General features: G+C 46.3%; 1 protein-coding gene across 1 annotated transcript in view; it reads right to left on the minus strand.

Annotated features, from left to right (window-relative positions):
• Positions 1 to 24,116, minus strand: part of COL21A1 (collagen type XXI alpha 1 chain) — a 271,502-nt gene extending 247,386 nt beyond the window's left edge. The window contains exon 1 of the mRNA XM_086925214.1: positions 23,930 to 24,116. The gene's annotated coding sequence lies outside the window, so the exon portion shown is untranslated. The remainder of the gene's footprint in view (positions 1 to 23,929) is intronic.
• Positions 24,117 to 26,342: the final 2,226 nt, after the last annotated feature.

Raw genomic sequence — 26,342 nt, forward strand, 5'->3', positions numbered from 1 at the left:
ATGAGTGGATGTTTAACAGGATATACTGCACAGTAACTGTATTTCTAACTCACTAAAATGGCAAACTACATGGTTTGCCTTTTAAAGACATACCTTCCTCCCCTATTTGCAACATACAGTTTACCATTAGGGATGATTTAAACGTAATTTAAAAAAAACTTTAGGACTTGCCCACACGTTATGAAGGTACATTTAGTGTAGCAGTCTAAACTGAAAACACAGGTTCTGGACTAGCACACCTCACACATATTTGAAGGTCTACTTCTCTGGGTTATACAAATCAGACGAAGAATGCATCTAATACTTATAACTTAGTATATATTTATATATATACATTTTCAATATCCACCATTATTAACATACCTGTGTAATCGCTTTCTTTCTCTCAAATTCTTAACATATTTTTACTTGAAATCTCTTATCAGGAAAAATTATACATACTGCTCTCAGTAGAAAAGCACCAGTAATGGCAATCTTTCTCAATCTTTTTTGAGTGATACTGATGTACTTAGCAAATCATAACCTTTCTTTTTTTTAAACTGTTTTTATTTATAAGAAAGTACATTGGTTCAATTACAGTACAGTCACAATGATTTATCCATAGCGGAAAACTATAATTTGGCATCAGGCCAATGTATACATTGTGCAAAACGCTATCTACGTTCCCCTCTCACAGGGGGTCCTCAACCGCAATTACCACTCTCAATTTTACAAATGTCCTACCTCACATCACAGAATGCTTAAAGAGGTCTAATCTTGATCCACTTTCATATCGCCTATAGAGGAGGCACATCATCATGAAGCGGACCATTAGGTCCTGGCTCTCACGCCTCATTTCCACTATTGGGGAAATGCATATGTCCAACCCGAGATGTGTTCCACTTTCCCCACTTGTGGTCCCATTTGCTGGGGCAGCCCCTTGCTTTAAAGACAGTTTTCTCCCCTATCATTGCCCCGTCCATGTCCTTTGCCCAGTACGTTACCTCCGGGCTGGAGTCTTTCCCCCACTTCTGTGCGATATTACGCTTGGCAACCATCCACCCCATTCCGGCCCATGCCTGCTCCAGTTGGGAAAGGTCAGTAGCGTTCCATATGCTAAAATGATAACCTTTCTTTGATTTTTTGTTTTGTTATTAAATTTGTGAATGGTCAGTTTTTTTCATTCTTTCTTAGTAGCCTGCTAATAAGTCCAATCTGGTAGTGTCTGTGGGGGATTCATGAATCCGTTGTGATGCTCAATGCAGCCCCCGTGTAACTTCACAAAGACTTCACGGATCTCTACAGCATTCCTTTAATGCCTTTACTAACATACTACTATTATTTTTCATCCCCTTTTGACATACTGTGATAATGTTAATTGAGGAAATTTGTATTTCAGAAGGAGTAGTTAGTCTAAACCACTCTCCTTTCTAGTTTGAAAGTACAGTGTATTTAGAGCCCTTCCCCCACACTGTTTTACTGCAGTTGCCATAGCAACCTCCTTTGCAGCACTAAACTGTACTAGTAGGACATACGTTCACAGTACTTGCTGTCAGCAGCATGCTAGCTTCAAGTTCAACCTCAGCAGCAGGTATGGTTGAGTGTTTGAAAATGTTAGCATATCCAGAATAGCATAGCTTTATTTTAATTTTTCCAGAGCCAATCGCGGATCCATTCTCTTCACATAATAAATAACCACCTATTTTTAGCTCCCAACATATTTACACCATCCAATCAAATATGTCCTTTTTTGATGAGTGGATGTTTAACAGGATATACTGCACAGTAACTGTATTTCGAACTCACTAAAATGGCAAACTACATGGTTTACCTTTTAAAGACATACCTTCCTCCCCTATTTGCAACATACAGTTTACCATTAGGGATGATTTAAACGTAATTTAAAAAAAACTTTAGGACTTGCCCACACGTTATGAAGGTACATTTAGTGTAGCAGTCTAAACTGAAAACACAGGTTCTGGACTAGCACACCTCACACATATTTGAAGGTCTACTTCTCTGGGTTATACAAATCAGACGAAGAATGCATCTAATACTTATAACTTAGTATATATTTATATATATACATTTTCAATATCCACCATTATTAACATACCTGTGTAATCGCTTTCTTTCTCTCAAATTCTTAACATATTTTTACTTGAAATCTCTTATCAGGAAAAATTATACATACTGCTCTCAGTAGAAAAGCACCAGTAATGGCAATCTTTCTTAATCTTTTTTGAGTGATACTGATGTACTTAGCAAATCATAACCTTTCTTTTTTTTTAAACTGTTTTTATTTATAAGAAAGTACATTGGTTCAATTACAGTACAGTCACAATGATTTATCCATAGCGGAAAACTATAATTTGGCATCAGGTCAATGTATACATTGTGCAAAACGCTATCTACGTTCACCTCTCACAGGGGGTCCTCAACCGCAATTACCACTCTCAATTTTACAAATGTCCTACCTCACATCACAGAATGCTTAAAGAGGTCTAATCTTGATCCACTTTCATATCGCCTATAGAGGAGGCACATCATCATGAAGCGGACCATTAGGTCCTGGCTCTCACGCCTCCAATCAAATATGTCCTTTTTTTAACCCAGGTCCTGTCCTCCATTTTAACTGTCTTTCATTTTGCAAACTGCCTCATTCAGCAATAGCTTTCTTCTGTATGCTACTGCTCTTTGCCTTCAAAACGGTTAGAGTGTGGACTGTGGGTCATAGCTATGTGTTTTAGGCCAGAGAGTTTGCTAGAAAGAGTGGCATTGACAGGGACTTGGGTTTGCATAATGCGGACATTACTTGAGTTGGCCAGAACGGGTAAAAGTGGCATCAATTGCTGCCTTTGGTTGAAAGCATTATGGATTGCCAACATCCAGAACTCAAGATTATACACTGTGGTGTCAAGGACCTAGACACATTAACCGGGGAAGGGCAGGAAACCCTAATGAAGGATGTCTTTTGTCAATAAATGGCACTTTTCTCTCACACTGTTCTCTAAGAGTTGCCAAAGGCAGAAATGAAAGTTGTCAAACAAATGCAGTCCACATATAGACAAAGCCAGGAAGCATGTTAATAAAACATTTTCTTGCAATCCTCAGAGACCACAACATGGGCTTTATCTACAACAATATACTCTTAGACATGGAGCAGATATACAGAAGTGACAGAGTACGTTTCTCAGAGAAAAGTAACAGCATATTCCTTAACAACTTGAAGGGCTGCATCCTGTTTTATGTGTAGTTATCACCTAGACACATTTAACACAAAGGATATTCCTTGAGCCACACTTTTTCCAAACACAAGTTAAGTTTCAATTAAAATGTATTTTTTTGAGGGAGTTCACGAATTTGTTGCAAATTTGCAAACTGAGCGCACAAATTCCATGGCTAGCAGCCCGAGATGGAGGTCGCGTAGGCGACAAGCTCCGGGCCCGGGATTATTACATTTACTGACTGCCCGCAGCGGCCCTGCATCAATGTGAGGAGATGTACTGCTACGGAATTCCTGCTGACTTCAATGATCCCCTTCGCAGATCTGTGGAGTATAGCTGTGACTCGTGCAACATCCCGGAGTGCACCCGAGTCGGCTGCCCAGCTTGAAGTCAATTAGGCCTCTGAACACCGGACTCCCTTGATGCTTTGGGCCGCGCTGTGTCGGAGTGCAACGGGGTGCCCCACAATGCGAGTCCACTGGCTGATGGCCTGCCTACGGGTTTCTACAGTTCTGTGGCGGGAACTGGTGGAGGAGTATCAGAACTCTAACGGAGGTGACTAGGGTCTTCTCACCCCCACCTGTATATGCGCAGCTCTGCAGATTGCTGCTCCTTCCTGGCACTGAAAGATCTGAGCTCGTGGCACGGTGAGTGCAGCAGCTGTGTCACGGACCACTCTGTTCCCTGGTCAGGCCCTGCGGTGCTGTGATGGGAGGCGGATACCTCTGGATGTTGCGTTAGAGTGGCGGTGTTGGTACATGCTGCCTGGGGTACCCGCACTGGCAATTTTCTGCCTGCTTGGAGAGGGAAATGGCGGCCTGACACTTCTCCTCCCCTGCTCCATCAGGTACTGTGAGTACGCAGGCTGACAATGGGTCCCCGCTCTTTATGCTAGCACTAACCCTTGGGGATGGAAACAGCACCGGATGGGGCCTCATAATACTAGTCATCCCTACTGCCTGATCGCTCTTGAGGTTTAATTGATATGGAGCGCTGCATAACATGAGGTCTCTGACTGCAATCTACTATGAGAATTGTGCTTATCTCTGGCGGTGAGTGCTGGGGAGGTGGTGTCCCCTCTTCCCCCCTTCCTATTCTCTGCTTGCTCCTTCACTGCCTGAAGCTACTGAAAGGTCTCCTATATTGCGCAGTGAGAGCGTCATTTGTTCCTGTGACAAGTGTTTACCTGTAGAGTTGGGGGGAGACAGGTTCTGGTGAGCCACCAATTCTTGGCTGTTAGTGCTGGTAGATGCTCACTCATCGGTCTCATTGGTGGCTTGACCCCCTCCCTCATCGCTTGCTCCATTCATGTGCCTGAGACTGCTGAGCTAAAATTGTGCCTGCGGCCGGTGGGGTGTGCCTACCTTGCTTCTCCAGACCAGCGTTATCAATCAACCGTTTTTGCAGAATGTCTCTGTCTATAGCCTACTTACTAACAAGACTGACCTACAGTTAGCAATCGGTAGAACTAAAACGAAAACAACGGCAGACTTATGCCGGGCTGGATTGCTGCCTTCTGAGACCTCCTCGGTGCAATCACATCAGACTGATGTTGGCACTACACCTTATCCTCCAATTGACAAGCTAGACATGATCCTTCAGGAAATCTGCGAATCGCGCATAGCTATAGCACAACAAATTGGCACCTTATCTACCGAACTCAATTTACTTAAAGCTGACTCTAAAAAACTGGTGGGTAAAGTACAAGACTTTTACCACTCAGTTTCCACACTACAACCGCAGGTGGGGGATCATGGTGTACGCATACAGCTGCTGCAGCAACAAGTTGAGAACTTACAGGCACGAGCTGACGATGCAGACGGTAGGGCCCATCGTAACAACCTTCGTATTGTTGGACTTCCGGAGGGGGAGTAGGGGCAGAACCACATGATGTTTCTCGAAGACTGGCTGAAAACTAAGGTGCCCCCACGGGCCACTTAGTGCATTTCACAGTAGAACGGGCCCACCTGTAGAGAGCCACCCGGCCTTCTCTATACTTTGTAGCAATGTTAACATGCATCCCCACACCCCCGGGGCGGGCTCGCTCCGGGGTATATAATAAAGAGGCGGAAGATTGCTCGGGGTCTTCCCGGCATACCGCAACTCAGTGTACCTTCTGTCTTTGTATCCGTCACTTGCCCACGTGTTCGGCCCAGTCCTCGCATTCCACATTGGCGACGAGGCCGGTACCGACCTCGCGCGTGCCCTGCCACCTGCCAAGAGCGTCGACTTTCCCCCTCTGGTGCCTGTTTATCGGGGCTCGACCTGTGCCGAACGGAGTTCAACGTGGAGCCCACCCGCTCTGGCCGACGGCCTGCCTGCATCGCGGCACTGCCTGTGCGACGGCTCGAGACTCGCCCACGCGTCTCCATCGAAGGAGCGCCTTCAGCTGGCGGGACTCGCCGCGCGCGCCTGGAGAGTGAGTGAGTCATCGGCAGCCCCGCCCGCGCTGCGCATCCGCGGCCTGCACGGCCCAAACACAGCGGGCTCGCATCGAGGCACACGGCCCCCCCAAGCGTGCAGCACACACACGCAGCCTCTGAAGGGGAGGGGTGAAGCAGAGCGACGTTGCACGTCGGCTCCATTCTCCCTCCTGCTGGCCCGGCCATCCCCAGTCTGCGTGGGACACTCCACTTCAGCCCCGCTTGCATCTTCAATCACAGCAAACAAGCATTGGCTAATTCAAGTGCATGCAGGACAGTACACACAAGTGGCCCTGGGGAGCTCGGAAGCAGTATTTTGGAAGGGAACAGCCATACAACACCACACTGCAGTGACCCAGTCCCACCTGCTCTACCTGTCTGGAGCCACACACGCCCGCAGAACGCTATTCAGAATAGCCGGGACAATACTACGGAGGGGGGAATAAGACTTGGCCTAATGTTTCCCAGGAGGCCGCAGCACCTCCCGTGAAGGAGAGCATGATGACAGACCCAGCGCCAGGAGCTGCAGCGCCTGCACTGCAACCACCTGGCCCTGCAGGACCTGCCCAAAACCTCACCACTGGCACGGGCCCCCAAGTAACCAGCCATGCACACACAGGTGTTGCACCTCCTACCCCATTCAGCGAATTGGCTGACCCTGCGACGGCAGCGCCGTGGTGGAAAGCATGGCTTGTTCGACTTAACCTATACTTTAAGGGAACCCGCGAAACGGACGGAACAGTCAAGAGGTCCCTCCTCATCTTGGATGGAGGCCGTGAAATATACGACCTTTTTGAGACGCTCCCGGAGGCCGGACGGGAAGACGACTACGAGGTGGCGGGCGACGCCCTCAACGCCATTTTGATTCCCAACTGAACAATGATTTCGAAAAGTTCAAGTTCAAGAGGGCATGGCAAACAGAGGCTGAGTCGGTTGACATGTACTGCGCACGGCTACGCCGGCTGGCCAGTAGTTGCCTGTTCCTCAATCCGAGAGAGGAGATAAGAGATTAAATCATCGTGGGGAAACTGCTGAGGAAGCTCATTCTCAGACAGCCTGGGATCACACTAGATGAAATACTCGTCCTTGCCCGGTCGCACGAACTGTCGGATGCGCGGGCTGAAGAAATGGAAGCTGCATTACGCTCCCCAATGGCACATCCAGCAACATCCAAAATGTGGCCAATCAAGGAAGAAAGAGTGGACGCGATACAAAGAAGACCGCAGACCAACTGTCCGCGACAATGGCAATCCAGAAGTACGCAGTGCGCCTACTGCGAGGAGGACCACCCTACGACCGCAACGTGCAGTGCAAAAGGGAAAACTTGTCTAAAGTGTGGCCGACTGAATCACTTTGCAGCAGTGTGCCAAGGAGGGAGGTACAGGCCAAACGCTCAAAGACCACGTGCGGGATATGGCCCCAAGTCACTAACACAGGCGACTGTCTCTGGAGCCCGACCATCCACCCGCAGACAGCCAAGCTCAGGAAAGAAGACCACGGTATGAAGAGGACGATGAGGACGAAGTGTACGTGATATCATATGTTAGCTGAGTTTCCACGAAGAGAAGACCACCACCCATGTGCACCGTCTCCGTCGAAGACACCGAAATGCGAGCACTCATAGACACAGGGGCGTCGGTAAACGTTATGGACTCCGAGCAATATGAACAAATGTCACGCAAGCCCGCACTGCACCCTCAAGTGCACGCATCTACACTTACGGAGGCACAGACCCACTGCCACTGCGAGGGGTCATCAGCACCACCATCGTGAAAGGCGAATACTCGATGGAAGCTCGCTTCCATATTACGGAAGGAAAGAAAGGCACCCTCCTGAGCTGCCACACAGCCGAAGACCTGGGGCTAGTATTCTTCGCAAATCAAGTCCATCAGTCACATGCGGACAGTATGCTGCAAGAATTCCCAGCGCTATTCAGCGGCTTAGGGAAACTGAAAGGGAAGAAAGTTCGGTTACACATAGACACCCCTGTGCGCCCAATCGCTCTCAGGCACCGGCGAGTGCCGTTCAACCTCCAGCCACAGGTGGAGGCCGAACTCAAAAGACTAGAAGATCTCGGAGTCATAGAAAAGGTGTCAGGCCCGACCCCGTGGGTGTCACCGCTGGTGGTGGCACCTAAACCCAAACAGCCAGGCGCCATTAGGCTGTGCATCGATACGAGGCTCCCCAATGCCGCCGTGAAGAGAGAACGCCATATCACTCCGACGATGGATGACATCGTTGCAGACCTAAATGGGGCGAAGTGGTTCTCCAAGTTGGACCTCAACGCGGGGAACCACCAACTGGAGTTGGAACCCGAGAGCCGCTACATAACAACTTTTTCGACCCATGTCGGACTCCGGCGATACAAGAGGCTGACTTCGGCGTGTCCTCCGCCGCAGAAGTGTTCCAGAACGCAATATGGGAGGTGTTGTCAGGGTTGAGTGGGGTAATCAACCTGAGCGACGACATACTCATATACTCCAACACTCTCGAGGAACACCACACCCATCTGAGAGCCACGCTACGGAGGCTGGCGGAACACGGGTTGACCCTGCATCAGTCCAAGTGTTCGTTTTACCAAGAATCCATCGACTTCTTTGGATACACGTTCACATGAGAAGGGCTGAAGGTTGACCCGAGGAAGGCGGACGCAATCCGGACCGCGAGCACTCCGCGAAATCCCTCCGAGGTACGGAGTTTTCTTGGCATGGCCACTTACTGTGGCCAGTTTATTCCTAATCTAGCGGCTCTAGCAGAACCATTGAGGGCACTCACTCGACAAGATCATGAGTGGGAGTGGACCTGCTTAGCCAACCAGGCATTCCAGGACATCAAGGCGAGCCTTCTTGACACGGCGGTAATGGCATACTTCCAGCCACGCCGGAAAACAGAGCTGATCGTGGATGCAAGCCCGGTGATCCTGGGAGCGGTGTTACTGCAAGAATACGGCAGAAATGAGTGGAAACCAGTTGCATACGCGAGTAAGGCCCTAACTGACACAGAAACTCGGTATGCTCAGATTGAGCGAGAGGCCCTCGCTATAAAGTGGGCGTGCCAGCACTTTCATCTACACCTATGTGGACAGGAGTTCACTGTAGTGACAGATCACAAGCCGCTGCTGCCACTATTCACAGGATCATCCAGACTTGCGCCCCCACGCATAGAACGATGGGCCGTTCAACTGCAAGGATACAACTTCAAATTAGTGTTCCGACCGGGGGGCACACAACCCTGCAGATTATCTCTCCCGGCATCCAGACGTGACAAAGCAGGCTCTCCCCCTCGCCGACGGACAGGGGGTGGAAGAGTTTGTCCACATGATATCCCAAGCAGCCTGCCTGGACACAATGACGCTGCAGGAGATAGTCGAGGCCACCGCCACTGATGAGACACTAACCCGGGTCAAGCGTGCCCTCGAAGAGAATCGCTGGACTCGTTTCCTAGACAGGATCCAGAGCCTAAGGCCTGAAGTGAGCCATGCCAGGCAACAAATCTGACAAATCCGAAACGAACTGAGCATAGGAGACGAAGGAGTCGTGCTCTGAGGACATCTGATTGTCGTGCCCAAGAGCCTCCAACGACACATGTTGACAATCGCCCACATGGGCCACCAGGGGATGGCCAAGACCAAGGCCAGGCTGAGGAACAAAGTCTGGTTCCCTGCCAGGGTAGACGAGATGGTACGCTCCTGCCACGCCTGCACCATCACAGGAGGAGACCCGGCACCAGCACCGGTCATCACGGAGGATGCCCCTCAAACCCCTTGGACTCATCTGAGCGTCGACTTTGGGAGTTTCCCCGATGGCAGACATACGCTCGTAGAGGTAGATTCATTTTCCAAATTTCCAGTGGTGGAGGTCATTCCGTCAGTTGCGTCTCCTCAAGTCAAGAAGGCCCTCGACCACATCTTCGCGATGATGGGGCTCCCCGAAGAGATAAAATCTGACAACGGGCGAAAAGCCCTTTTTTGTTACTTAATGTTCAGGGAAGAGAATTCCAAAACTACCTGGAAAACCTCCGAATTAGACACAGAAAGATCACACCACTATGGCCCCAGGCAAATGGGGAAGTATAAAGACTAATGAGAACTCTCAATAGAGCCCTCAGGATTGCTGTGGACAGCGGAAATGACCCAGAAGCCGCCCTGGACCAATTTTTGAGTGCCTACAGACAGACTCCACACAGCACTACGAAATGTGCCCCAGCGCATATGCTGTTCAAAAAGGCACCCCGAGGCAATATCCTGACTGCATCCAACTGGACACCCGAGATAAGAGACGGTGAAGCCATCCAATCCCAGAGGCTAACCACCAACCAGAAGGCGAGCAAGGCTCGGCATGCCCAACAACCGGGCATACGAGAAGGAGACACCGTGGTAGTCCAAGATCATCATCCGGGGTGGAAATTCCGGACACCCTATGAGCCTGAGAAATGGACTGTGGAGAAAATTCAAGGAACCATGGTTACTGCTCGTCGAGGCCATCAAACAGTGACCCGGAACATATCCTGCTTCAAGAAGGCGGGAGGGCCGGCCGGCCTCCCCGTGAGTGTCACCAATAGAGCGCCCGAAGAGGACTACACTCAGGATGAAGATGGACCATGGGTTGGGGCCTCAGCCCCGCAACCTGGCCGAGAAGGGCCGGCCGGAGAGGCCAGTCAGGCTGCCGCACCCCATAACACCGCGGCGGACCCAACCTCTCCAGCTAGGAAGGCGAGACAACCCTGGCCGGGGTTCCAGGTTTCCCAGCATGCCGAAGCCGCCAATATCACCTGAGGCCCAATCCAGGCCCGAGCCAGAGACTGAGAGACTTTGCCTGGACTTCACCCTGATGAGCTCTCGGCCATAAGGACGAACTAAATTGAAGGAGGGATGTAGAGAGCCACCCGGCCTTCTCTATACTTTGTAGCAATGTTAACATGCATCCCCACACCCCCGGGGTGGGCTGGCTCCAGGGTATATAATAAAGAGGCGGAAGACCGCTCGGGGTCTTTCCGGCATACCGCAACTCAGTGTACCTGCTGTCTTTGTGTCCGTCACTTTCCCACGTGCGAGGCCCAGTCCTTGCATTCCACACCATCGAGTCCCTATGCAAAAACCTATTCCTGGTGCTAACCCTAGACCGATGCCGGCTAAAATTCTAAATTACAAAGACCACGACCACATCTTGCAGGCAGCCCGGGATACTGGCCCTATTCTTTTTGACAACACCAAAATCTCCATATTTCCAGATTACTCACTAACTGTTCAACGTCTATGCTCCCAATTTCTGGAGATTAAGGCCCGGGCACGCGCAGAAGGCTTAACATTTGCTCTATTGTTCCGTGCTAAACTTAAGATAATTTCTAATCAACATGCTTGTTTTTTTGACACACCTGATATTGCATGGGAATGGCTAGACAGGAACTTTCTTGATACTGCGCGGGTTGTGCGCCCCATACCATCACGGCCAAAGCCACAGCACCTTACGTGCCAAAGACGAAGGGGACTTACTACACAGAGCACAGTGGCCACTCCTCTGTCACAACTGTCAGTGATGGAGAGCAGACGTACGTCTCTCCTTACAGCCACAGCATTGCAGACTGCTCGTGCGCCTCTCAGCTCTAGTCCATAGTTAGAGGCTTCCACGAACTCTGACTCTGGAGGAAGTATGGCATTATTTCCCTCTGTATCCACGCAATTGAGAAATGGCCCAGTGGGTGAACAGTATTGTACATGTGTCATGTTCCGAGTATTGTTACAGTTCTCCGGACCTGCGCCTTCCCGGAGGGGGAAGCCTATTCCTTTCTTGCCTGTCAAGTAGTGTTGGTTGATTTATAAGTCAAGATAGGCCTGGTCCTCTGTATGATGCAAGGTATGATTAATTGTTGTGGTCTTGGGGCCTGACACGTCCTGGACTGGTTTTCACTTTACAGTTGATGTTTCATTTGATGTATCATGATATAAACAAAGCCAACTCCGCAGGAGGCTGCAGGGTGGACTCCTATAGTATGTTCCCGTGGCCCAACCAGTCCTGGGTTACTCTACTTTATGTTCCCGTGGCCCAACCAGTCCTGGGTTACTCTACTTTTTATAGTCGATACTTACGTATCTAAAGTAAGCAGCCTGCCCCATAGGCGAAAATCCCTTTTTTGTTACTTAATGTATTATGTGCCTTGTTCGCACACGGTTTGGTCAACCACAGTTTAGTCGTTTGACCTTGTATTGGGGTTTTTGTTATTTTGTTAAGGCTACTGCTCTGTTTCTGATATTCCTGGGGATGTTGGGGGAGGGGACCTGTGGGATGGTGGTGGGTGGGGCGGGGGGATGTGGGATACATGCTTTGATGTTATGTCTGTAGCAAAGTCATACACTGTCATCTCCTGGAATATACGGGGATGGGTTCAATACAGAAGCAGACTAGGATAATTGCTAAATTACACTGCCGTCTGGCACAGACAGTTTATCTCCAAGAAATGCACTTGGTCTCTTCCAAACTTAGTAAGGTGCAGAGACGGTAGAGGGGCCAATTATATGAGACTATTTATTCTGCTTTCTCCCAGGCTGCAGCGATTTAGCTGTGAGCAGGGGTCCCTTTCTCACTGACCGAAAGTAGAACTGACAATCAAGGGAGATTTGTATTGCTGCTGGGGTTATTAGATGGTGCACGGGTGGTCCTGGGGTCGGTCAATGCGTCCATGTCAAGTCAAGTCAAGTCAGAGAATTTATATAGCGCACTACATACCCAGAGGGTCTCAAGGCGCTAAGGAGGGGGAGGAGGATTACTTGTCAAATATCCACGTTTTAAGTTGCTTTCTGAAGGCTAGGTGGTTCTGGGTAAGGCGAAGGTGAGTGGGGAGTGAGTTCCATGTTTTAGCAGCCAGGTAAGAGAAGGATCTGCCTCCCATGGTGGTCTTGTTGATGCGAGGTACAGTGGCGAGGGCTTGGCTGGAGGAGCGTAGTTGGCGGGAGGGGGTGTAGAAGGATAGTCTTGAGTTGAGGCATTCTGGTCCGATGTCGTAGAGTGATTTGTGTGCGTGGGTTAGCAGTCGGAAAGTGATTCTCTTATTGACGGGTAGCCAGTGGAGGTCTTTCAGGTGACCAGAGATGTGTTCGTTGCGTGGGATGTCTAATATGATTCTGGCTGAGGCGTTTTGGATTCGTTGGAGTTTCTTTTGGAGTTTAGCGGTAGTGCCTGCGTAGAGGGTGTTTCCGTAGTCCAGTCGGCTCGTGACCAGAGCATGGGTGACTGTTTTCCTGGTTTCGGTGGGGATCCAGCGAAATGTTTTTTTGAGCATGCGAAGAATGTTGAAGCAGGATGAGGATACGGCGCTGACTTGTCTGTTCATTGAAAGTGAAGAATCCAGGATAACGCCTAGGTTCCGTGCGTGGTCTGTCGGGATGGGTGCTTTTCCAAGGGCTTCCGGCCACCAAGAGTCGTCCCATGCAGAGGGGGATGTACCTAGGATGAGGACTTCTGTTTTTTCTGAGTTCAGTTTCAGACGGCTGTGTTTCATCCATTCAGCAACTTCTTTCATTCCTTCGTGTAGGTTAGTTTTGGCGGTGCTGGGGTCCTTGGTGAGAGAAAGGATCAGTTGAGTGTCATCCGCGTAAGAGATGATGTTGAGGTTGTGTTGGCGGGCGATGGTCGCGAGGGGGCTCATGTATACGTTGAAGAGGGTGGGGCTGAAAGTGTGCCAAATACTGATCAAGATGCCTTCTTTTCTCACCTCTCACAGGCCCTATCACACTGGACACAAAGTCTGTGGATATTAGGAGGGGATTTTAATGCTCTGTTTGATACTCATTTAGTTCAGTCACACCCTCCCTTGACCAACGTGGCTGCTACTGTACAAGTGACCAACTTAGCTAACAGGACAAAGGGGTGGGGAATGTTGGATGTATGGAGGATGCGACATACTGGTATGCCGGAATACTAATTTTATTCCTATTCACACTCCTTGCACACACATCTAGACCATTTCCTCTGTTCCCCAGTCTTATCTCCTATGATAGTACACACTACATATCTTGGTAAAACTATTTCTGACCACAATCCCTTGGAGTTGGTACTTAATTGGGGTTGGACCCCCAAGCTGGCTCTGGTGGGGATTCGGCGTGAGGCCATACGGGATCTCACTGACCAGGAGGATTTATTATAAGGACTAGAAATAGCAGCTCAGACTGGTAATAAAAAAGAGTCGGACCTCCAGGAAGCCAGGATTAAATATGCTGAGATGTTAGAACATTTGAGAGTGACAGATTTACGTGCATACACACTGCATACGCACGCTGACTCGGACCGATCAGGCACACTGTTAGCCAGATTGATTAGGCCCCAGTCCTCCCCTACACCCATTCTGGCCATACGTAATGCTTACCTTTATGCCGCCCTCTCTCATGAGGTAATGGACGACACCGCTGCATTCTTAGATTTAATAGTACTCCCCAATATTGCGGCATCACATGCTGTGGACTTGGTGGCCCCCCTGACCGTGCCCGAAATCCGGTATCTATACTAGGAATTGCTCAGCACAAGACCCTGGCCACCGATGGGCTACCCATTGTGTTTTGCTCTACCTTCGCAGTGCCCCTGGTCCCTAAACTGTTACAACTGTATACTACTGCTTTGGAGGAGGGTGCCTTATACCCCACGACTAGAGAGGCGATAGTGACCTCTCTGTTGAAACCTGTCCCCCATCGACCTTGCGGCCTATAGACCCCTATCGATCCTTAACACGGAATATAAAATTCTTAGCAAGCTCTTAGCATCGAGACTGCTCCCCTTACTGCCCACTCTGATCCACACGGATCAATGTGGTTTTATTCCCAAGTGTAGTACCTCCTTGAACATATGCCGCTTCTATGCTATCTTGCATTCTGCTTGAACCTCATGCTGGTTGCATCTTCTTAGATATCCATCAGGCATTTGACTCTTTAAGTGTGTTGTATATGCTGGCTACATTGGTTAAATATGGGATTCTCTCCACATTTATTTAATGGGTGAAATAACTTTATACTAGACCTACAGCAAGGGACAAGACTGGTACCAATATCTCCCCAGCGTATAATGTGTTTCAGGATACACAGCAGTGTTGCCCGTTGTTGCCCTTGCTATTTGTACTTGCTTTAGAACCACTGGCACAACAGTTATGTTGTAAGATGGCACCATATAGCATCCCAGTGGGTCAACTACGTCATTCCGCTTCAGCATATGCAGACGACATGTTGCTTTATTTTGCGGATTTACTTGTGGATATGCCACCTATCGCATTGCCGTTTGTACAATTTGGAGAGATATTTGGATTATGCCTTAATGTCTCTAAATCAGTGGCTTTTTCATTTTATGATACATACACACTCCCCACACTTCAATTCGGTCTAATGCAGTTCAGGGTGGAGCCCACTACCTTTAAATATTTAGGGGTCCATATCTACAGAACTACTTCAGACACCGTAGATGGGAATGTTGTCCGATCACTTAATCACCTCAAAACCCAAGTAGCGTTCTGGAACATCTTGCCTTTAACTACCTAAGATGGTTATGCTTCCTAGACTACTGTATCAATTTACGAATCTGCCCGTGGTCCTTCCTGCCTGGATCTATAGAGCGTTATATATATTATTGGTATCCTTACTTTGGGGGCAGGGCCATCACAGACTAGCTCTCGCTAAAATTCAGTTATCACCTACTAAGGGTGGCATGGGAACACCAGATTTGAAAGCCTATTCTATAGTGGCCCACCTAAAATGGTTGACTTATTGGGTGGCTGGCCATAATCTGTTTGAAATAAGTTATTCCCCCGATGCTTATGGGCTGGGTCACTACAATCCTTATTCTGTCCTCGAGCAACTCGGGTGAAAGACCCTCCATTACTTTTACAAATTGCACTCCACTATTGGAAACTAACGATGAGATATGCTGGTACACCTGCATCATATGCCCCAAATGTACCACTGTGCCGCTTACCCACATTGCGGGGAATATTGTCTGCCACTAGACTATGCGGTTGGATAGTGTTTGGTGCTGAAACTGTAAGGGACCTATTTTTAGATGGAAATGTAATGCCTCATGAAGAATTTGCATCGATCCACTCGACCCCACCAACACTGTTCTTGACACATGCCGCGGTTACACAATATGTGCGTAAGTGCTGGTTAGTTGATCAGTAGGAGCCTCCAACCTTTCGATTGTTACAGGCATTGCACATAATGGGACATGGCAGTCACCTGGTTTAGTGGTTGTATAAAAGCCTATGGCTCCATTTGGGTGTTTCCTTGTTGATGCTTAATCAGAAATGGGAAACAGAGGTGTCTAGAGAATTTACTGACAGGGAATGGGTACAGATCCTTGAATATCTCAGACGTGTTTCCCGAAATGTTCAACTAAAAACTATACAGATGATTGTACTACACAGGGCCTATCTCACACCTCGGGTGAAACAGCACATGTACCCCAATTCCTCATTGGAAGCAGTTTTTATGCACATGTTTTGGTCCTGCCCCTCCCTTGTGGAATTTTGGACAGAGGGTCTGCAGGGCCTCACATACCTCTCTGGACATTCCTCTTGGGACACCCCTGAGACCTGCCTTCTAGGGCTCTCCCCCCTTCCCAAGAAAGCAAAATTACTGCGCCGCTTCACAAGTCTCATCTTAAAGCTGGCCAAGAGGCTTATCACACAGCGATGGAAATCTCACAGAGCGCCGCGCAGAGAGCAGTGGTGGGTGAAAGTTATTAAATGGGCCACTGCTGAGAGAGAGGCATTATACAGCAAAGAAGCCAGAGGATTGCGGAAGAAACCTAAATCTTTAGAGTGGGCTCAATTCATAGAGCATTTTAAATTACAACATGTAGATGTCACTGATGACTGATGTAATGACGAGGTTGCGGCATGCTCTTTCCCCTTTCCCTTTTCCTTACCCCCCACCTCCCTTCCCGTCCCCCATTTCCCCCTCTACCATTCCCCCACTGGAAATTGAAACAGACACTTAGTTTTTAGTAGCACAGTTCTTTATTGTTGTGTCTTCATTATTGACACAGATTAGATGCTTAATAACAAAATAGTAGACAGTATGATCAAGATTGAGATCAGTATATCGGTTCCTCATATATGGTGCCTGTTTGATTTCATAGCACTACTCAGTCAGTCAGTCAGTCAGTCAAATACACTTTATTCGATTTGTTAAAAATCATAAAAGACATAAAAACATTCATATACACATATAAAATATTTGATACATTTTCAACATGTGCAATACAATGGGTCAAAAAATAGAATTACATAATTAATTAAAAATTCACTATGTTACAAACCATGGCGCACTGTGTAATTTAATTCTAGATGCCACCACTAAGAAATTAGCCACACAAAATATATAGCACTACTCAGCTTTGCTCATTTCTGCGACCTATGTATGTGGAGGGATGTCTTGTAGACATAATTAATATAGTCCTACGAAATGTCATAACACATATACTTTTTTCACTGGTATATCATTACAGATATAAATATATATTATATTTTTTCATGAGAGGTACTTGCTTGATTCCCTTTACCCATTGATTTGCACGAGACTGTATTGCAGTACACCTGTTTTGAGACATTTAGGGCTGTTGTAACTTTTTTAAGAGTATTTTGTGAATTGCAGTTACCTTACTCGTTGTAGATGTGTATGTTTTATATTAGCATTTCCCTTCCAACCCCCTCTTTAAATTGTCCTACGCCCCAACCATTTAGTAGTGCGTATTCCCCATTTGAAAACCACGCCACCTTATCCTACAACATTTATTACCAAAACAGATATCTGTGTGTGTGGAGCTATCTGCCTCTGTGGAGGAGATCTCCACTAGGAAACAATAGGAGAGGTGGAGGCGGATGTATACAGCCATAGTTTTGTGAATTGCAATTTGTAGTACATGAGTAATAATACTGTAGTTTTAATTTATGTACTACAAAATGCAGTTTCTGAACCTGGCCCTTTATTTCTGCATCCAGATAGTGTATATTAACTAACGAGTGAACAGCGCTTTCTAATGCAGCCTTTGCTGCTGAGAAGAGTGTGACTTCTGCAGGTTGTAGAATTGCAGGACTTTGGGTTAAATTCCCATAAGATACCTCAAAGGGGTAATGTGCCTGGGTCATAGACCTGTGTATAACCTGTGGGCCACAGGATTTTGTATTAGCAGAACTGCTCATGTAATTCATGTGTGTGCTTCTGAAAACCCTTTGGAACATGTGGGTCAGAACTTCAAGCGCTGGTAAGGTAGCTCAGTACATATAGCACTAACTACAAAGACCTTGATGCACTAGGCAATGCCTACATTTAATCCTTTTAGAGCTCCCTTAAATACTGATATATAAACAAACTGCATATACAATGTATTCAGTTGGCACATTATTTTACCCGCCTAAACTAAAGAAGCAAACTAAATTATCTTTCTGAAGTGATAGCTATCTTGCAATATTGTGTTATACACATTTAATTCAGTTTTTCTTTAGAAATGCCTTGGGTCTCCTGTCGGGTTTGGCAGAATTGGAGATGGACTGTAAATCAGCAGCTCCCCCAACCTTTTATATGCATGGCTCTCCCATATTAAAACCATCAGAACCGTCGTCTTTTTACCAGTGGAGCCTCAGCTGACCACTCAAGCATGAACCATTGGCCCAGTACTCTGTTTGCCACTGGACTGACACAGAATATTCCTGCCCAAGTCTGCCATTAAAGACATAGCCGACCCGGGCAGCATAAATTGAAAATGGTTCTGATGCACAGGGAGAAAATTCCATCTGCATCAGGGCAATTGTTCTTTGTTTACTGAAACAAAAAAATGAATGCCACGGAGTGGCAACACAAATGTTTTTGGCGACCAGCATTCCTTTTTGTGTTGAGTGCATCCACCACACTGGCAAAGGCATTGAAGGCACAGACCGGCTAAATCTCTAAATATGCCAACCTGTCCTCCAGCAGAGGCGCAGATGCTAGGGTCTACAGCAAATTGGCTGGCCGCCATGCGCCTGCCACGTGGATAATTACCCCCTTTGCCTTTTTGATAGAGCTTGCCATGTACGTCATTTAGGGATCACCAGGGATTGAAGCTATGACCCCTGGCTTGCCTTTTGTGACCCCTGGCACCGCCTTTGCTACCCCTAGCCTGACAGGTGGCAAGAACAGAGGGCTGGCTCACCTCTCTGGCCGTCGGAGCTCCTTCCTAATTTATTTCTCCCCATTTCTTTTTTATTACACTAATAGCACATAATAGACTACAAATTAACTAACAGTGAAAAATACTCATTTGAGTTGATACTCAACTGAGTGAGATTAAAAGTGACAGCAAATAGCGGAGAGTGGGTGAGACGGAATGAATAAGTAAGAATGAGTACCATGCAGTGTTAGAGAGTCTCTAAGCAGTGAGAGTGAGGGAGTGTAACTGTGTAACTATGTGTGAGAATTAGTGAGTGAGAGTTAGACAAAATCCATTAGAATGAGTTAGAATATGTGAGAACGAGCGGGTACTTTTGACTGTGAATGAGTGGGTATAATAAGCATTACGAGTGGGTGTGAATGATAATGAGTGAATCAGAGTAAGAGAGAAGTGAGAGTAAGTGAGAATATGGAAGTGGGAGTAAGAGTAGGACAAGTGAATGTGAGTGAGAAAGTAGTGAGTGAGAGTAATATTGGGTGAGAGTTAGTGAGTGTGAATGCATGAGTTCATGAGAGTGAGTGAGAATGAATGAGAGCAAGTGTGAGTGAGTGAATGTGAGCGTAGGTAGAAATATGGTGCAATGCTTGCAAGTTTGCCATTGCCTCCGACATACTAAATGTAATTCTTGGATCTAGAGACATCTGCACAAGATACTGGTGCCGGCATAATGTAAATAATTCCTAGCATGCCAGAAAACTCTGAAAAATACTGGCATTTGCAATTTAGCACACTAGAGTTAATTTGGAGAATAATGGGCACACATGGAAAAATAACGGCATTGGCATACTTGAAGAAATGTATACTATGGAAACCCCATGGAAAAAATGCTGGCTCTGGAACACTTGAGAAACTTCTTGGCATTGAAAGCGCCCATAGCACAATGCAGGTGCTAACACACACAAGGTAATGTTTCCCATAAGGAAGGGCATCTGAGGCATATGAGAGAGAGTAACCATGACACAATGCTAGCCCTGACATACTAGAGATGATTATGACCTAAGGGTCACCAACGGTATATGGACAGGATGGCATTAATGGCAAAATTCTGGCATGTTGTATTTAATTTGTGTCATAAGGGAGCACCCATGGCATATTGAATGCACTTGTGACAAAATTTTGTCTCAACTCTAATGGAGGTAATTTTTCATATAGGAGGGCACCCATAGCATGCTTTTAAAAAAATAGGGTCAGTTCCTGGGAAGCCTCAGGTTTCGCTGCCTCTGCACACTTTGAAAGGACTTGAAAATGTAATAAGTGCCCTTACAGAACCTATGGCTTTTTAGCAAATATATATGAAACTTATGTTTTAAAATGCTCTATTTGACCCCCATCGTTTTCATTATGTTCCTAGGGGAGAACCACTGCCCCCCAACCCCCCTAAATCACGCATGAAAAGGTCTGACTCACTCACGTTGCTTTCTAGCTACAATTAAGGGCATGTACTACACCCAATCACTTTAAAAGATCAAGTCAGCACCATGATCTATATGGTTTTTAAAATAGACATTTGTCTGTGTTATGATTTTATAATAGTCATGCAGTCATTAAGGAACTTCAGCGAAGCCACTTTTTGTAATGTCATCAGAACTAAGGTAATGTGACATCCCTTCCTGGGAAGATTCAGGTTCAAAGGCCATGTGATGTCAGTTCATGTTATGTCATTAAGGTCCAAGGGAGTGTGAGGTCCCTTTCGCTACCACAGGTATTTTGGTGAATAGAAGGCCAGGGAGCTTGCAAATGTGTTTCACTTACGTACCTCTATTGTCTCAATATACTTGTCAATTATGAATGTAGATGTTTTTATTCTCCTGAATTTGCTGCACCTAGTACCTTGTTGAGTCTACAGGAAATCTGGCTGTGCTCCCTTACCTCCAACACAACTCTCCAGAACGTATGCTTTTTAATTATCCAGATATAACAGAGGAGAGTCTTTACTCATTTCCCTTCCAATACGCTGACTGTGCTAGGCAAGCACAATAAAAGAGGGCAGAGCAGATCCTTGTACTAAAACCTGCTTTGGGACAGAGGGAGGGTGAGAGAAAGTGGTGTTATAGCAAGGTCTGTGTACTTTAGAATTAATGAATGAAAAAGACTCATATTGACCAAACAACTGCTCCTTAATAAGCGTCCCAGCGCTGGGTAAGAGTAAAGCAAGTTACGAAAGAGGGGGAGGAAGAGGGGCAGTCAGTATTAGGTCTCTCAGAATGGGTGGGTCTTTAAAAGACTCTTGAAAGAATTTTCAGATATAGCACCTCTAATCTGATCTGGTAGTTGATTCCAGAGCTTCGGGCCAAGAAAGAAAGGAGTGTCCACCTGCTGTGGTGTTTTTAATCTTAGGGATGCAGAGCAAGTTTTGGTTTCCTGAGCTTAGGGCTATGCAAGGAAAGTATCTTTTGATCCTATCACATATATATCCAGGAGCTTTCAGTTGCTTGGCCCTAAATGTTATCGTCAGAGCTTTAATTTCTATTCTCTGTTTGATGGGATGCTAGTGTAAGGCTTTTTAAACCCTTTTGAATAGATTGCTTTTTGGGAATGTTCAGCACTAATCTCGTTTCGCATTCCGGACTCGTCACTTGTTTAGCAATACTTATGGTGAACTCAGGAGCTGCAAATTGGCGTAATCAAGTGAAGACGTGATTGGTACATGGACAATCATTTTTCTTTTTCACTCTATCAAGAATTTGAGAGTCTTTCTTAGGGGTTTCAGAAGGGGAAAACAGACTCCTTCAGTGGCATTAGCAAAAGGCTTGAAGGAAAAGGCATTGTCTAACTTGACCTCCAACTTTTTCAGAGTAGGGGATGGTGCTGGGGAAAGTCAGATTTCAGAAGGCCACAAGTGGGACAAATCCGGTACGGGGGAGGGGTTAAAAAACAGGATTTTGGATTTGTCAGAATTAAAGCAGAGGCAGCTTTCGTGCATCCAGCCTACACCTGCCGATAGGCAACCCTAATGATTGGCTATGATCGTGGCGTCAAGATGTCTAAAGGCAAACATCAACTGGCTGTCATCAGAGTAAGACACCACATTGAATCCCCACTCCTGCACAGTTGCAGCAAGAGGAGACAAGCAGATATTAAAAAGGCATAGGCTAAAGGCCTTACCTGTGGAACACCGAAAATGACCTCATGAAAAATCAATGTAAAGGGGGGAGAAAGACTGTTTGCTTGTGGGTGGAAAACTGGGGAAGCAGGTTCGACTCTTGGCGTGGGCGCACCAACTTGTGATTCTAGGCAAATCATTTAATCTTCCTGTGTCTAAAAAAGTTTAAAAAAAATAATGTGACCTTGTGTAATGTAAATGGTGCTCATATAAGGCGCTCTGAAACCTTCGAATCGAGTTTGGTGTTATATAAAACTGCAAAACCAGACCAGGACCCAATTCACGTGAACGTTTAAATGTGTTAGTCTGTTGTTTCTACATCAAATATATGGCTTATATGCTGAAAATATTTACACGCACTCGCTTCCGTTAGAGAAACAGGTCGTTGGATGACCAGGTGAAGAGTGCTTCAGAGACTGAATTCTCAAATCTTTGTTTTTAGAATAAAACCAATGTATTATTATTTGAACTCAACCGTCTGGATCAGTGTTGCTCAACACACTCTTCTGTTATTGGCAGTCTGAGGCATATATCTCATTGGACAATATACATTTGACGACGTTTGTGATGCAGCTTCACGCGCACCTATTTCAATAACTAAAGTGACCCTAATCCCGATAATTAAGACGCTGTGTACACCCAACCATGTCAAAGCCCCGGTAATAGGATCTAAGTGAAGTATCCAGTCGAACAACTCGTCCTGTGTCTCCATTTCTCCCTTCTCCGCAAGGAATGACATGCAAACACTGAACTTCACACTTTCTGTTTGCTGTGACATTCCGTCCTGCCTGCCTGCCACTCTCCTCCGCAGAAGGCCCTTGAGGAACGCGGGACAAGGCACATTCAACAGTGCACTGCATCAGAGGTTTGCACTCCCTCAAACATAAACTATATTATAAGATACAATCATCCATTATAAACAGATGTCACACTATGCAGTGATATGACGCAACATGATGCCCCCTCCCTCTGCAGAACGTAATGAGGTGCCCCGAAGACTCCCACATCTGAAACATGTTAATAGCCCTAATCATGTTTCCTCTATTCAGTCACGCAGTGGACACCTTCGTAAAACCTACTTTGTCTTCAACATTCCTTTCGTCTATTTTACCGCGCGAATATGATCATGATAAATGTCAGTGACGTAATGACATGTGACGTTAGTAGGGCAGAATTCTAGAAGTTCTAGCTTCACAGACTATCATTGTATGGCCCAAACAGTACTGCAAAAAAGTAGCACGTTTGCTTTTTACACGTGGAAATTCAAATCTTCACTTTTTGCTCCTTTTTTTAAACTATTTTTCTGCCACTAAAGTAACGAATCAGTGACTTTGTTCTCACAATTCGTCACATGGCTCAATAAATATTTTAAAGTCACTAAATAATAAATAAATAAGGGATACGATTACTCTTAGGGTGAAATAGACATTTGCCATCTATAAGATTATTCAATGAGAGCTGCTGTGATAAATCTGTAACCACGAGATGTACCGACGTTATAACAGGTATTGCTTTCTTTTAAACATTGTTTTGTGAAAATATATACATAAAAAGTTAAAAAAGTGAGCACGTTAATTCATTAGAACTGATGTAGAAAGCACGTTAGAAAAAACAGTCATGTTCAACACTGAAATGCCCAAACACCTAAGAAAAGCCTTTGTGAGTGAAGCTGATTAACATCTGAGGCCAACGACAACTGCACAGAAACACACCGAACGAGCCAGTTTCATGCTTTCAATACATTAAACATCGACAATCACGCGTGGTTTCTAGAGGCTCCCTGTACCACTAACCCTGCTATGTTACGCATCTTACAAGCGCTGCATCTCCATGACAACAGGAACAGACCATATGTGAACACTTAAAAGGCAAATCTTGCTTTCTACTGAAAGTTGAGGGGCACTTTCAAACACTGCAGGGTGGTGCAATGAAGCTACGCATGCACAAATCAAGAATTTTTAGTAGAGCGATGTATGCCTGTTGGCACCTGGAACTAATACGGCGGATTGTACTTACTTTGCATACTCTGTAATAACCGGGACCGAGGATGCTGCGAGATACCAAACCCAGGAGACCTTCTGGGACAGTGCTCCAGACTCTATGGGTACTTAGAAGTGAAAGAGGGAGAAAGGGCTGGTGAGAGGAGGGAAGGACCAGCCGCTGCACGCTGGCGCACCCTCACACTAGCCACCGGACTGCAGGTTGCTGCTTCACCTCTGGTGCCCTGGGACTCTTCTGTCTGGTCATAGGTGGAATCTGCAGCCCTGAGCTGTGATTGGACAGTGCCTTTAAAAACAGATTGGTTAGCAGAAGACAGATTGCTAGCAGTAGGAGAGTCGGAACTTGCCTTCATAGTACTGGTACACACACTGCTCCTACACTATGCAGTAGAAAGGACCATTTTACCCCCGTCGTCCTTAGCACTTTCACTGGGACAATCCAATATCACTTTAACTTCAATTCATGCAAAAAAGTACAATCAATCTGAACATGGCTGAGCAAAGCAGTGGTATGAAAGGCTACAGAAAGACTAACTCGTTTCCAATTAGTAAATATCCTCATTTGCTAAATAGAAATATAAGGAGTAAGGATGCATCAAAATAAATCTGGATGGTATAATACACACTACATTGCTTTACTCGCTCGCTTACTCACTAACATCCCATACTAATCTGCGGACAGATACATCCTCTATTTTCAATAAAACACAGGAAAGATTTGCTGCATATGATGTTGCTTTGAAAATGATTATTTATTTACTGTTTTATATAGCACTGCATGTCTCCTCTAGTCTAATTCCGCATTATTTGGATTTGATTTGATTTATGCATTTATAACGCGTACGAATGCCCCAGAGGGGCTTCTAGGCGCTGAGGTCGGGTAGACCAGGCAAGGTTGCCAAGGTGGTTGTGCAGAAGATGTTAGTTGGTGAAGAGCCACGTTTTTAGCACCTTCCTGAAGGATAGCAGCATAGGGCTGTTCATTACGGCGACAGGTAGAAGGTTCCATGTCTTCACGGTCCCCAACAGAAAGCTTCTTGCACCCCAGAGTGTTTTCTTGAACCTGGGAACTTGTAGGAGTTTACCATGTGCAGATCTTAAGCTTCTCGCTGGGACATACCAATTCAAATGAGTCGTCCAGAATAGAGGCCCGGCACTGTGCACTGCTTGGAAAGCTAAGCATTGGGATTTAAACGTAATCGTTTTGTCCACTGGGAACTAGTGGAGGGCTCTTAGGCCGTGGGAGTCAGGCTGGAACCTAGGGATATCCAATAGTAATCTGGCTGCCACGTTTTGAAGATGCTGCATCCTTTGTAGGTGCTGTGCTTTGATCCCCACGTACAGGGCATCACCGTAGCCCAATCTGGACAAGGCTAATGCTGTGCCCAGTGTTTTTAGGGAGTCTGGCAGGATGAAAGAGCGAACTTTCCTGATCATTTTTAGGATGAACCAAATGAATGAGATTAGGGTATTGATCTGATTTTCAAATGTCAACTTATCTTCCAAAATGAACCCTACGTTTTTGGCCTTATGCACTGGAGCTGGGAAGTTGCCCAGACCGGAGGGCCACCATGTAGGTGACCAAAAAGATGTATCAGAGCCCAGCAGCAAGACCTCCTTCTTACTGCCATTAAATTTTAGGAATTTAGACTGTATCCACAGTTTTACCTGCGTCATGCAGATTTTAAAGCGATCAGCTGTCTCATCAATGTTACTTGAGACTGACACCACTAACTGAGTGTCGTCAGCATATGAGACCTCTGACAAGCCAAACTATCTGATGAATGAAGCCAGCGGGTCATTTATACATTAAAAAGATGGGGGGTCAGAGATGAACCCTGTGGCACTCCGCAGGGGTGTGTAAAAGGCTCAGATGAAAAGGTTCCAGATTCTACTGTAAGGGTCCTATTGGAAAGAAAAGATGTCAACAACATAAGAGTGTTGTCTTTTACCCCCAGCTCAAATAGCCTTGTGGCTAGTATTTTGTTTATGACTGTGTCGAAGGCCGCCAATAGATCTAACAAAATCAGGGCGACCTTACCCCCTAGGCCTAATATTGCTCTTAGTTCTTCTGTTGCCATGATCAGGCTGTCTCAGTTCCATGCCCCTCCCAGAACCCCTATTGTGAGGGTTCCAAGAGGTCCCCAGAAGAGATGAATGCAGTGAGCTGAGCATTTAGTATTTTCTCCAGCACCTTAGCCAGAAAAGGTAGTCTGGAGATGGATCAATAGCTGCTTGGATCAGCAGGGTCAAGATTCAGTTTTTTTAAGAGTGGAAGGATTTATGCAGTTTTCCGAGCATCCTGAAAAGTGCCTGACTAAATTATCAAATTAAATCACAGCTTTCCAAACTTTTCATGTTGGTGACACACCTTTTAGACAATCTTCATCTTGCGAAACGGCAATGCGAGCGAGCAACGCGTGCGAGGC

Source organism: Lissotriton vulgaris, chromosome 6, assembly GCF_964263255.1.
Source record: "Lissotriton vulgaris chromosome 6, aLisVul1.2, whole genome shotgun sequence".
NCBI lineage: Eukaryota > Metazoa > Chordata > Amphibia > Caudata > Salamandridae > Lissotriton > Lissotriton vulgaris.